This window comes from Lagenorhynchus albirostris, chromosome 3 (genome assembly GCF_949774975.1).
Source record: "Lagenorhynchus albirostris chromosome 3, mLagAlb1.1, whole genome shotgun sequence".
Taxonomy (NCBI): Eukaryota; Metazoa; Chordata; class Mammalia; order Artiodactyla; family Delphinidae; genus Lagenorhynchus; species Lagenorhynchus albirostris.
The window spans coordinates 135,728,029-135,740,363 of NC_083097.1; the positions used below are offsets into that span (position 1 = coordinate 135,728,029).

The following is a 12,335-nucleotide window of genomic DNA, read 5'->3' on the forward strand; positions in this document are numbered from 1 at the left end:
TAAATAAATAAATAAAATGAGACAAGGAGATGGGAAATATAAGTGATTAAAAGAAACGGAAAATAGAAAGAGGAAGTATCATTGCTTGCATTGTCTAACAGAGACCCAGGGCAAGCGAATAGAGGAGGGGATTATTCATAGAGATAATGGCTGAGAATTTCCCAGAATTGATAACCAACCTGAGTCTACAGATGCAGGAAGCACAGTGTATAATAAGTAGGATAAATAAAAAGAAACTCATATCTACATGCACTACAGTGAAGCTGAAGAAAAATCAAAGACAAAGAAAAAAATCTTAAAAATGGCCAGAGAGAGAAAATATGTACCCCCCATAAAGACTGATGTTGATTTCTCAGTAGTAACAGTGGGTATCAAATCGCAGAGGAAAACAGTTTTCAAAGTGCTGAGAGTAAATACTGTCAGACTAAAATTTTGTGCTAGTTAAAAACTATCTTTCAAGAATGAGGGGTAAACAAAAAATATTTTCAGATAAACTGGGGAAATTTACCTCCAGCACATCCTCCTCACAGAACCACTGTTGTCTTTCAGGGGGGAAGAAAAGTGACCCCTTCATAATAAAAACTTTCAGCATATGAGAGATAGAAGGGAATTCCCTTAAGCAAATAAAGGATACCTCTCAAAACCCCTACTGCAATCTTATTCTTCGTGGTGATATACTAACATTCTCTTACAACTGAGGACCCAGGTAAGGAAGCTGTCACAGGCTGTGTTCCACAGGAAGCAGAACCTGAGAGAGGTCAGCCTACAAAACGCTTGTTGAAGAGTTCTCCTGAGATCGATATATGTGGAAGGGAGAGGAAGAAAGCTGGCTTAGGCAGAGGGAGAAATTGAGCTAGGAAACATTTCTAATGAAGACCTCAACCAAACTCACAGAATTCTGGAGCCAGGATGGCCCTTTAGAAGTGTACCCAATTGGGACAAAGAGGCTAGGCCTTTATACCATCTTGTCAGTCAGTCATTGGATGAGGGTTGGTCCTAGGAGGAACCATACCTTGAGTGTGACAGGTTTCTTCAACCAAGGCGATCCCCAGAAAGGACTCACAACTGAGGGCCATTTTCCAGCAGCACTCCCAGCAGCTGTGAAAATGAATCTTTGATTCTCAAAGGGTTGTCTGGCTAGTACATTACATCATCCACCACAGTCTACCTGTTAACACAGTTTCTATTCAATATTGTCTGGAATTGTTCCAAAGAAGACATACAGATGGCCAATAGGCATATGAAAAAATGTTCAACATCTCTAATTATTAGTGAAAAACAAAACGAGATATCATTACCTTACGCCCATGAGAATGGCTATTATCCAAAAGACAAGAAATAGCAAGTGTTGGTGAGGATGTGGAGAAAAAGGAACCCTCATACACTGTTGGTGGGAATGTACATTAGAGCAGCCACTATGGAAAACAGTATTAAGATTCCTCAAAAAATTAAGAATAGAACTACCATATGATTCAGGTATTCCACATCTGGGTATTTCCCTGGAGAATATGAAACACTAATTCGAAAAGATATATGCACCCTTATGTTCATCACAGCATTACTTACAATAGCCAAGATATGAAAACAATATAAATGTCCATCAATAGATGAATGGATAAAGAAGATGTGGTATATACATATATAATATAATATTCTTCAGCCATAAATAAGAATAAAATCTTGCTGTTTGCAACAACATGGTTGGACCCAGAGAGTATTATGCTAAGTGAAATAAGTCAATGGAAGAGGAGAAATACCATATGATTTCATTTATATGTAAATTATAAAAAATAAACCAACCAAAAATAAATAAATAAATAAATAAACCAAACCAAACAGAAACAAGCACATAGATACAGAGAACAGGGTAGTTGTTACCAGTGGGGAAGGGCAGCGGAGGGCAAGATGGGTAAAAGGGGTCAACTGCATGCTGATGGGTGAAAACTAAATTTTTGGTGGTGCACACACTGTAGTGTATACAGAAGCTGAAATATAATGTTTTACACATGAAACTTATATATTCTATATATCTAAGCAAAGCCGTAAGACACGAAGAAAACAGAGTCATAGGAAGATAATAACAAGTGAATAAGAAAGTGGCCGGACGTGAGATTAAAATGTAAAAATCAATTGCATTCCTAAACACCAGCCAAAACAGAGAGAATTCTTATATCAGATGGTAGGTTCATGGACTTTTTTTTTATAATTATGCTTTACAAGTTGCACATATATTACAAGTACTCTTTTGTATGCGTCAAACATTTTGAAATTTAAAAAATCTTTTTAAAGAAAGAAAATCCTGCATCATGAGAGATAACTGGATAAGTGCTACAGTGGAAAGACTGGAAAGAGCTTCATGGAGAAGGTGGATGAGAACCTGGCCTTGAATTACAAATAGGATTTGAAGACCAATGAAACTAATCTGAGTAGCAAGTCACTGAAGGGGAGGTAGAGTCCCTCCTACCACCCAGTGTAGTGACAAGGCAGTACTTAAAACTTTCTTAGGGCAAAAGTGCAACCTCTTCCAGAATGAGGAGAGAAACTTGCCCTTGCATGTGGGGTTTATGAAGCGTTGGCTGGAGGTGCAAAAGGAGGAACAATGGAGAGGCTGCCCAGGATGACAGTATTAATACACTACACCTGGGCCCAAGTTCCGGTACCAGGAGAAATTCTAAACTTCTAGAATTTGACCAGAACAAATCTTCTAACTGCTATATACAGCATGACCACAAGGCCAATTCTTTGGGAATATTGTGGTGTTGCATAGATACAAGTTTAGTGAGTGGACATCTAATGTTTTTGCCTGCTTGGTGATACCCATCCACTTTTCTTCAAGACACCATACCTGAAGTTTGCTTAGGAGAATATCCCCTCCGAATTTTTAGCCCCTGCAATTTGGAGACGTGTTTCTCCCATTACCTCCAGGGATGCGCAGTTGACGCAGGTCTGGACAATCAAGTCATTTCTTTTCAATTGGCCATAGTGATGCTTCAGAGGTAGGGACTCTGGAAGCCAGGCCAAAAAGACACAATCCTAGGTCTTTACTAGGACCAAGGAGAGAGAGAATCATTTCTCCTCTTGGGGTTGCTGAAGGCATAGTATCTAGGTCTGGTGCTGATGGTAGCTATCTTGCCACCTTGAAGGGACAGATTGCCTAAGAATAGAGTGAAAGCAGAGCCAACAGATGAAGAAGAACAGTTTCCTGATACTGAGTATTCTGTTATTTACACTGAATGAGACTTGACTAATGCACCTGAGGTGGTTTGAGAAAGTTCTTCAGTGTTGAATTGGGAGAGTCGGTGTGGTGTGATGGAAGAAGTCAGAGAGACCTGACTCACATTTCCCTCTGTAACAAAAACACTATAGCACCCTAGAAAAATTCATTAACACCCTGTGCCTAAATTTCCTCCTCTGTAAAATGGAGATACATGATGGTACATATCTGTTAGGTTGTCAAGATTAAATGTGATAATGCAGTGCTTGACACACAAAAAGCACACAATAAATATTATGTATTATTCTTCCTATTAGCATTCTTACATACTGACTTTTCTACCTCTGCTGCTCTGCCATTTGCCTTACTTTTCTTCGTATAAAATTATTTCAGATCTACAAGCAGGGAGAGAGAGAGAGAGAGATTGAGATTATTGATCTAGTCTCCAGGACAAATACAAGCAATTTAAGGCTGAAACCAGACAAGAAAATGTACTTTCTTGCCAAGGAAGATGCTAGCCTTGACTGCTTAACAGGTGACAGCCCTGTGGGTTTTCTTTGACTCTGTCAGTCAAGCTTCACTTGAGTTTAATCTGATTGTTATGACTCCAGAGAACTTGTCTGGGAATTGGGGAGGGTTAATAAACAATACTTCATGGCCCCTGCAGTTGTGTGGACACCTAACACTTGTCATGTTGGATGTGTCCAGATACAGTCCAGGTTGCCTAAATGCTACCATGTCATGGAGAAGCTGAGCTTTGGGATAGCAGTGTCATATAAATGCTCCTATTTTCCAAAAGAGATGAGAACTTCTAGAATCCCCGAAACACAGAATGCTTGAATGGAGGGGACTAGGGAATTCTCCATTTACAAATCAGAGGCAAAGTAAGGAACTTGCCCAAGGTCCCTTATTTAGTTAAAATTACAACCCTCTTTGTAGTACTTTTCTTTGCCGGAATAAGGAGGAAATTTGAGCCCAGAATGGCAAATAGATCTCAGCTGACATTCCAACTCCAAACAGTTGTTGGCGTTTGCAGCAGCACTGTGTTGTGAAAGATTCCCAGTCTGGCTTTAGAAGAAAATAGTACTGTAATCAATTAGCAGTGTCTGCCATGGACAACAGGCAGAAGTTTGCTGACCTTGAAGACTGGGCCAACATGTGGTTGCAGCAGGGGTAGGGGTGGGAAGGTCCAGTGTTAAGTTGGACCTATTGTACTCTCTCTCATTCTTCCTAGACAGGCCCTGTATTTCTGTTTATTCCATGGTGTATTTGATTTTGCCCATGGTCAGAACGACTCTGAATCATCACTCCAGGTTACTCCCCATCCTACCTGTGATAAGAAGATAAGCTGCAAAGTCAGGTCCTGTGCTAGCCAGATAACAGCTTTGTGTTTGTTTTTCCTCTTCCAGTGGGGTGATCACCTGGTCAAACAGATATCTCTCCAGTGCACGAGACCAGACTGCTGCAGAAGTCTATTGTTGCCTTTTCTTTGACTTATTTGAGGTAAAGATGTCATAGATTCTAGAACATAGGAGAGGCTCTGGGATCATCTGGTGAAATCAGATTTTACAGATGAGGAACCTGAGGCCCAAAGGAGGGAAATGGCTTGTCCAAAGTTACAGAGGGAAAAGCAGGCTGCCAGTCTTTCCACAGCGCCGTATTCATTTGCTTTATTCTTTCTCCAACCTTATCTCCCCAGTTATGGTCATCAAATTTCCCACATGGGAATCTTCTGAAAAATAACAAATAAATTAATGGCATGTGACATATTGCAACTTTAGCAGAGAAGCAGCAACATAAATACAAAGTGACCATGACTAGCTTATATTTCAAAGGCAAGTAGCAGAAAGTGACAGAAGACTTGAAATGGTGGTGATAGTATTATTCTACTAAGGAGTGTGTCCATAGTATTATTCTACTAAGGAGCACGTCCCATTTCCTAAGTCACATCAGAAATTTTTTCTAAGACAGAATGTAAAACATTCCTTTATTTGTAATATCTGCTAAGGACAATATATGACTATATTAATAATTGTACATTTTGGTAATTTTGAAAGTTTTGATAGTTTTGCATTTGAACAAAAAATGAGCCCCTGCTCTGTGCCAAAGAATGTTGCTGGGTGTTAGTAAGACAGAGATGAATAAAGCATGGTCCCAGATTTGCAAAGCTCATGGTCTGGTTGGGAAGACAAGTGGACCAAAAAAAAAAAAAGTACAGCACAATATGAAGGAAATTATAAATGTGTTCAGAGGGTAAAATAATGGCACAGAGGAGGGCAGATTAACTTTGGGAGGCAGCAGGAAGTTTTTACAGAAACAACATCTGAGCTAGGCTTTGAAGGATATACAGGAGTTCTTTAGTAGCTCTTGTGCACTGATCCACTCAATAAACTTAACAGCTCAGGGCATGCCAATTACTGTGTTCGGCACTGGGGGGTGAGATACGTAAGATAGAGTCCCTGGCCTCTCGGAACTCACAGACTAGACAAGAGGTAAATATATAAACAAAGAATTACATTGCAATATGTTGAGAGCAAGAGTCATTGAGAGAACCCAAGAGGGTCATAAGTAAAGGCCATGTTGAGGAAAGGACTTGGGGGGTATTTTCTCTCTATGTTTGTAAGCTCCTTTTCAGCAAGTACTTATGGGTCATCTGACAGCAATGCAATATCCACAGGAAAATAACTATTTACAAGATAATTAATGAGAAGATAAGGAAACTGAAAAAGTGACAGAAACCTAGCTAACAACATCCATTTAACAAAAAAATTTTAAGCCTCTACCATGTGCTAAGCACCATACTAATTTGTGGGCATACAAGAGAGAGAAATACCAGGTGGGCGTAAAATCAAGGGGTTAATGGCATGGGTGATGGAGTCAGCCTGCCTGGGTTCAAATCCCAGTTTCCCAACCTGTTAGCTATGAGATTTTGGACTAGTTGTTGAACCTCTCCGTACTTTAGTTTCCTCATCTGCAAAAAGTGGATGACAAAATAACTCTGGTTATTGTGTTATTAAAAACAGTAAAGCAGGGCTTCCCTGGTGGCACAGTGGTTGAGAGTCCGCCTGCCGATGCAGGGGACACGGGTTCGTGCCCCGGGCCGGGAAGATCCCACATGCCGTGGAGCAGCTGGGCCCGTGAGCCATGGCCGCTGAGCCTGCGCGTCCGGAGCCTGTGCTCCACAATGGGAGAGGCCACAACAGTGAGAGGCCCGCATACCGCATAAAACAAAAACAAAAAACAGTAAAGCAGGCAAAGGGCTCAACTTAGTGCTGGACACGTGGTAAGTGTTCAATAAAAGTGTTACCACGAAGAAGATGATGATGAGGAGGAGGATAAACAGATGCTGAATATGAAGAGCGTTGTGATGAATTTGGACTTTCTCTTCAACCACCAAAGCCAATAAAAGGTTTTAATCAAAGAAGTGACATGATCAGATTAAATTTTAAAAATATTTTTATTAAATAAATTTAAAATATACACAAAAGCAGAGAGCATACTTTAATATACTCGCATATACATACGACTTAGATTCCATAAATATCTAGATTTTGCCCCATTTGCCTCATCTATCATTTTTTTCCCTGCTTAAGAATTTTAAAGTATTATAAAACAATCACAGACATAAGTGAATCTTTACATGCCTACGAATGCATCTTGTAAAAATATGGATATTTTCTTAAGACTACCATGGCATTATCATTCTTAACATTACTAATCCCTTGGTGTTATCTAACACTCACTCCATATTCAGATTTCAATAGTTGTCTCAAATGTCTTCTTAGTTGGTTGAAATCAGGACCTAAAAAATGCCTACATATTACATTCAATTTTAAGCCTCTTGGTCTTTTTAATCCTTTTTTTTTCCATATCACGGGTTTTCTGAAAAGAATTAGATTTGTCTTTTTGCTTATTTATGGTGTCATTTAACTTGTTCCTCTATAGCACAGTTTTCTTATAAATTGGAAGATAACACTAAAATTTTGATTAGATTTGGGTTCAGCAGATTTTGGCAGGAATATTTCATAGTAGTGTGCCAATTATAAGCACTTTTCACCAAAAATGTTCAGGTCTCCTTCCCAGTGTATGGTAGAATAGCACTTCTTTGCCTCATTAAAATTAACTGTGATCATGTGACTTGTTTTGGTTAATTAAATGAGTGGAAGCAAAACGTATATGTTCCTGGGAAGAGCTCTAAGAGCCAGTATATGATTTGCCTTTTTCCTTTTCCTCTGCCAGTGTGATCATGGGAGGACATGTTGAGATGCTCTTCTATCAGCCTGGGCCCTGATTAGGTAAGTAATCACTGAGATTTAGGTATATTTGTTATTGCAGCATAATCTTGTCCATTTTGACTAATATATTGCATTAGATCATAAGGTGCATAATGTCTAGTTGTCCCACTTGTAGTAATTGGTTGGTATATTCATGCTTTTCAAGCATACATGGAACATTCTCCAGAATAGATCATATACTAGGCCACAAAATGTCTCAATAAATTTAAAAGAATTGAAATAACACGAAGTATGTTCTCCACCCACAACAAAATTAAATTAGAAATCAATAGCAGAAAGAAATTTGAGAAACCACGAATGTTTGGAAATTAAACAACACATTTCTAAATAACTCATGGATCAAAGAAGAAACTATAAGGGAAATTTGAATTGATTTACAATGAAAGCAAAATATATCAAAATTTATGGGATGCAACTTAAAGCAGTGCTAAGAGGGAAATATATAGCTTTAAATACCTATGTTAAACAAAAATAATCTCAAATCAGTAACCAAATCTTCCACCTTAAGAATCTAGAAAGTGAAGAGCAAAGTAAGCACAAAGTAAGGAGAAGAAAGTAAATAATAAAGATTAGAGGGCAAGTCAATGAAATACACAACAAAAAGTTAAGGAAATCAATGAAATCATAAGTTGAATGTCTGAAAAGATCATCAAAATTGACCAAACCTTTAGCTAGAGTAAGGAAAAGAAAAGACACATATCATCAAATCAGGAATGAAATAGAGGATATCACCATTAACTCTACAGAAATTAAAAAGATAAGGGAAAACCATGAATAGCTTTATACCAAAAAATAGACCAAATGAAAAAATTTTTAATTCTTAGAAAGATACAAATTACCAAACTGACCCAAGAAGAAATAAAAAATCTGAATAGATCCATAACAAGTAAAGAAATTGAATTAGTAATTAAAAATCTTCCTGGAAAAAAAGCCTAAGCCTAGATAGCTTCATTGGTGAATCCTGTCAAACATTTAAAGATATAATAGCAATCCTTCACAAATTCTTCCAGAACATACTGGAGGAAGCAACACTTCCCAACTCACTTTATGAAACCAGTATTACTCTGATACCAAAGCCAAAGGCATAACACAAATAAAAAATTTAGGTCAATGTCCTCAATATAGACATAAAAATCCTCAAAATAGTAGCAAACCAAATCCAGTGTCATAGAAGATTAGACATTATGATCAAGTGAGAATTATCCTAGGAAAGCAACATTGGTTTAACATTCAAAGGGGTAAAAGCCTACATCCCTTCCTTGTAAATTTCCTCATCAATCTTTAATCCAATGATTTCATCCACTGATGATCACTGTCTGAACCAATTATTTCATTAAGAATTGCAGAATGATGAATTTCTAATGCTATCCTTCCTAACACATTTGTTAGTCAGAATCCCTCCCTAAAAGATAAAAAATTTCCCGCATCAACTAGGACTATTATGCTACTGTGGAATACACTTCCTCCAGGAAAGGCAGGATATATATTTGTTTCTTTTCCTTTAATTGCAAGTTTGCAGAGTAAGGTGTTGGTGACCTAGTTACTGCTAATTGTGTCCAATGATGTGTTTTTCTCCTTCTTTCCTTTTTTTTCCCCTTCCTTTTCTTTTTACTTTCTCTTTTTTTGAGTATCATTTTGAATGTATGGTTTTTATATATTCAATGTGTTTTAATCAATTTTAGTCATAATTCTCTTGAGGCATAAAACGTCTTGTTTTAGCCAATGAGAAGTCCCTCATGTCAGATCTTTGTCTTTTTAACTGGACCTCATTACTCTCTAATAGTTTCCTTGCTTCCTTATACAATAACATATCCCCAACTCAGTTATTCTATTTCCTGCCGTTTCTACATGCATTTCTGCTTCCTTTTAGTAGGAAGGTATTTAGAGCCCACAATCTGGGTCCTGGGCTTACTCATTATTCCTGGGTCACCATTGCTTCTAGGCCTTTTTAGTGGACGATTAGGAATAAGTATTTTTGAAAAAGAATCATGAATTCACACTGATATTTTCAATTTATTTTTAGAGCATTATGCTAAGTGAGATAGAAAGAGAAAGACAGGTACTGTATGCTATCACTTACATGTGCAACCTAAAAAAGTTGAATGTGTAAAAACAGAGTAGAATGATGGTTGCCAGGGGTTGGGGGGTGTGGAAATTGGGAGATGTCGTTTAAAGGTACAAGTTTGCAACTACTAGACAAGTAAGTTCTGGAGATCTAATTCACAGCTTAGTGATTGTAGTCAACAGTGCTATAGCGTAAACTTCAAAGTTGCTAATTAGACTAGATTTTTACTGTTCTCAACACAAAGAAGAGATAATGATTACTATGTCACTGTAGTAATCATATTGCAATATATAAATGTACCAAACCAACACATTGTACACCTCAAACTTATATAATGTTATATGTCAATTATATCTCAATTAAAAATAAAGGTATTTATTAACTTCTAAAATAATAGTTGTCTTATTTTGCTAAAAATCTTTGTTCTAACAACATTAATATGATTAATAATTTGTTTTATCCTACAATACCAAATATTTCTAAAAGTAATACCAATATTGCTATAATTTATACTATATTTAGAATATATTTATATGAATTATCTTACATTACATGTAAAATATGTTAGATTTATAGTGTAAAATAATATTACTATGTTTATAGTAACCTATTAGTATACTTGCAATGTAAGAAATTGTCATTTTATAGTCAAAAATGGTAAAATATTGGCAATTTCATATGGTTCAACCTAATACAATAAGACTACTGAATGAAGTTTAAGATTTAAATACTTTTATGAAAGTTACTTGAAATAATTATTTTCTTCGTGTGGTTAATAAAAAGTTGTTTTTATTTTTTTCATTTTAATTTGGTTTTAATTTTTAGAAATCTCTTATTTTACTTTTACTTAATGTTATTTTTTGAATGTGTAAACATTTACGTGATTCCAAAGTCAAGATTTATAAGAGGACACATTCAGACAAGTTTTGCTGCCAACCTATGTCCTCAATTGTGCACTTCCTTCTCTTGTATTTTGATAAGTTTTTGGTTTATCTTCCAGAATTTTCCTTTGCAAATATAAGCAACTAGTATATACATATGTGTGTGTAAGCATGTATGTGGTTTCCCCTTTCTTATACAAAGTTATCTATACTGTTGTGCATCTTGCTTGTTTCTCATGAGAGTATCAGATTAGCATTTTGAAAAGATTACTCCATCTCCTGTAGGCAGAAGAGATTGGAAACGGACATCCTACTGGAAATAGGGAGGCAAATGTGGAGGCCACAGCAGTTGTCTAAACAAGCAATGTTGGTGGTGGTCAGGACTAGGGTAGTGGCAGTGGAGATGGAGAGAAGTGGACAGATTGGAGATAAATTTTGGAGGTTGGAGGTATAGGACCTACAGGTTGTTTGGATGTAGGTGGAACCCACAACTTTGTGCAGAAAATCCAGGCCAGCCCCCTGGTCACATTTATATTCCCAGTGGGATGCAGTTTTTCTATGGAATAGAATACTAGACCATATCTATACTCTTCTCTTTTTTAAAAAAAGTTATAATAGAAAATTTCAAACATACATAAACTAGAAGAGTATACTGAACTCCAACATACTAATCACAGAGATCCAACAATTATCAACCTATGGCCTACCTAATTTTATCTATACTCCCAGCTACTCTTATCACCCTCCCCCACCCCTAACAATATTTTGAAGCAAATACTGGGAATCTTGTCATTTTATCTCTCTGTTCAGTATTTTCCAGCACCTTGGGGAGAGATTGTTATCTAAATCCCACTGTTCCTTTCTCTGATACCTGCCACTCTACTAACTGACTCATTAAAGTTCATTGCTTTATTGTAAGGCTTTGATCCCTTTAAAAATTCAACACAGCTTGTGTTTCACAGAGATACCGAATGCACAGTTTGACTTAAAAATGGAATCCCTTTGCTTGCTAGATGGTAGTGGTGGAGAAAAAGGTCAGGTATAAAGGTGACTTATTCATCCACAAACACTCCTCCCGACTTCCCCATGAAAACACTGCAGTGTGGTTGGCAGTAGAAGCCATAACCAGGTGCCCTTGTGCCGCAGGGCACGTGGCATGTCGTTTCTCCTAGAGAAGCTCCCTGACTCGTGGCAACCAGTCAGCCTCCCCTTTTTGACTTCCCACTGAGCTGTGACTCAGATATAACTTTCTGCCCATGCCACCAAATACCTGGACTGAGTGTGTTACAACCTATTTACTTGCTGAAGTGGAAGGCCTTTCTTCCCACTTGGAGTCTTCATTGTCATTACTTGCAGCCTGAAGCTATCCTGACTTATCTCAATGTCCTTTGCACCAATATCTGTTTTATTGTACAAGCGTGTCTGTAGGAGTTACCATGCAATGCTCGGTTACTGACAATTTTCCTAACCTCTCTCAGAACTCCATTTTCCCAGCTCTAAAATAGAGCCCATTTTACCACCTACTTCCTAGCCTTGATGTGATGATTAAAGATGGTACCTAAAGATACCTAGCACTATGTCTCAGACACACTTGTTACTGCATTAACTCATCTCAAGGATACCAATTTTGTCTTCCACATTTACCCCATGTTCTGAACCCTCTTTCCTGTCTGCTTTGGTTATTATTATTATAGGGAGTAGAACTGTCTGACAAAGGAAAGATTCTTGATCATTGTGAGTCTCAATATTCTCAGGTGTAAAATGGGATTTTAATATGTGTAAAACGTTTTGTGGGTTAAACCAAAAAATGGATATGAAAGTGACCAGCACTGTGCCTGGCACATAATAAGTATTTGACAAAGACTTGGGGGATTGTCAGA

At 37.4% G+C, this 12,335-nt stretch overlaps 1 long non-coding RNA gene across 1 annotated transcript in view; it reads left to right on the forward strand.

Annotated features, from left to right (window-relative positions):
• The window catches only part of LOC132518552 (uncharacterized), a 179,338-nt gene extending 171,746 nt beyond the window's left edge, over nt 1-7,592 (forward strand). Inside the window, exon 3 of the long non-coding RNA XR_009539912.1 lies at nt 7,454-7,592. This is a non-coding gene — a long non-coding RNA (uncharacterized LOC132518552). The remainder of the gene's footprint in view (nt 1-7,453) is intronic.
• The last annotated feature ends 4,743 nt before the right edge of the window (nt 7,593-12,335 follow it).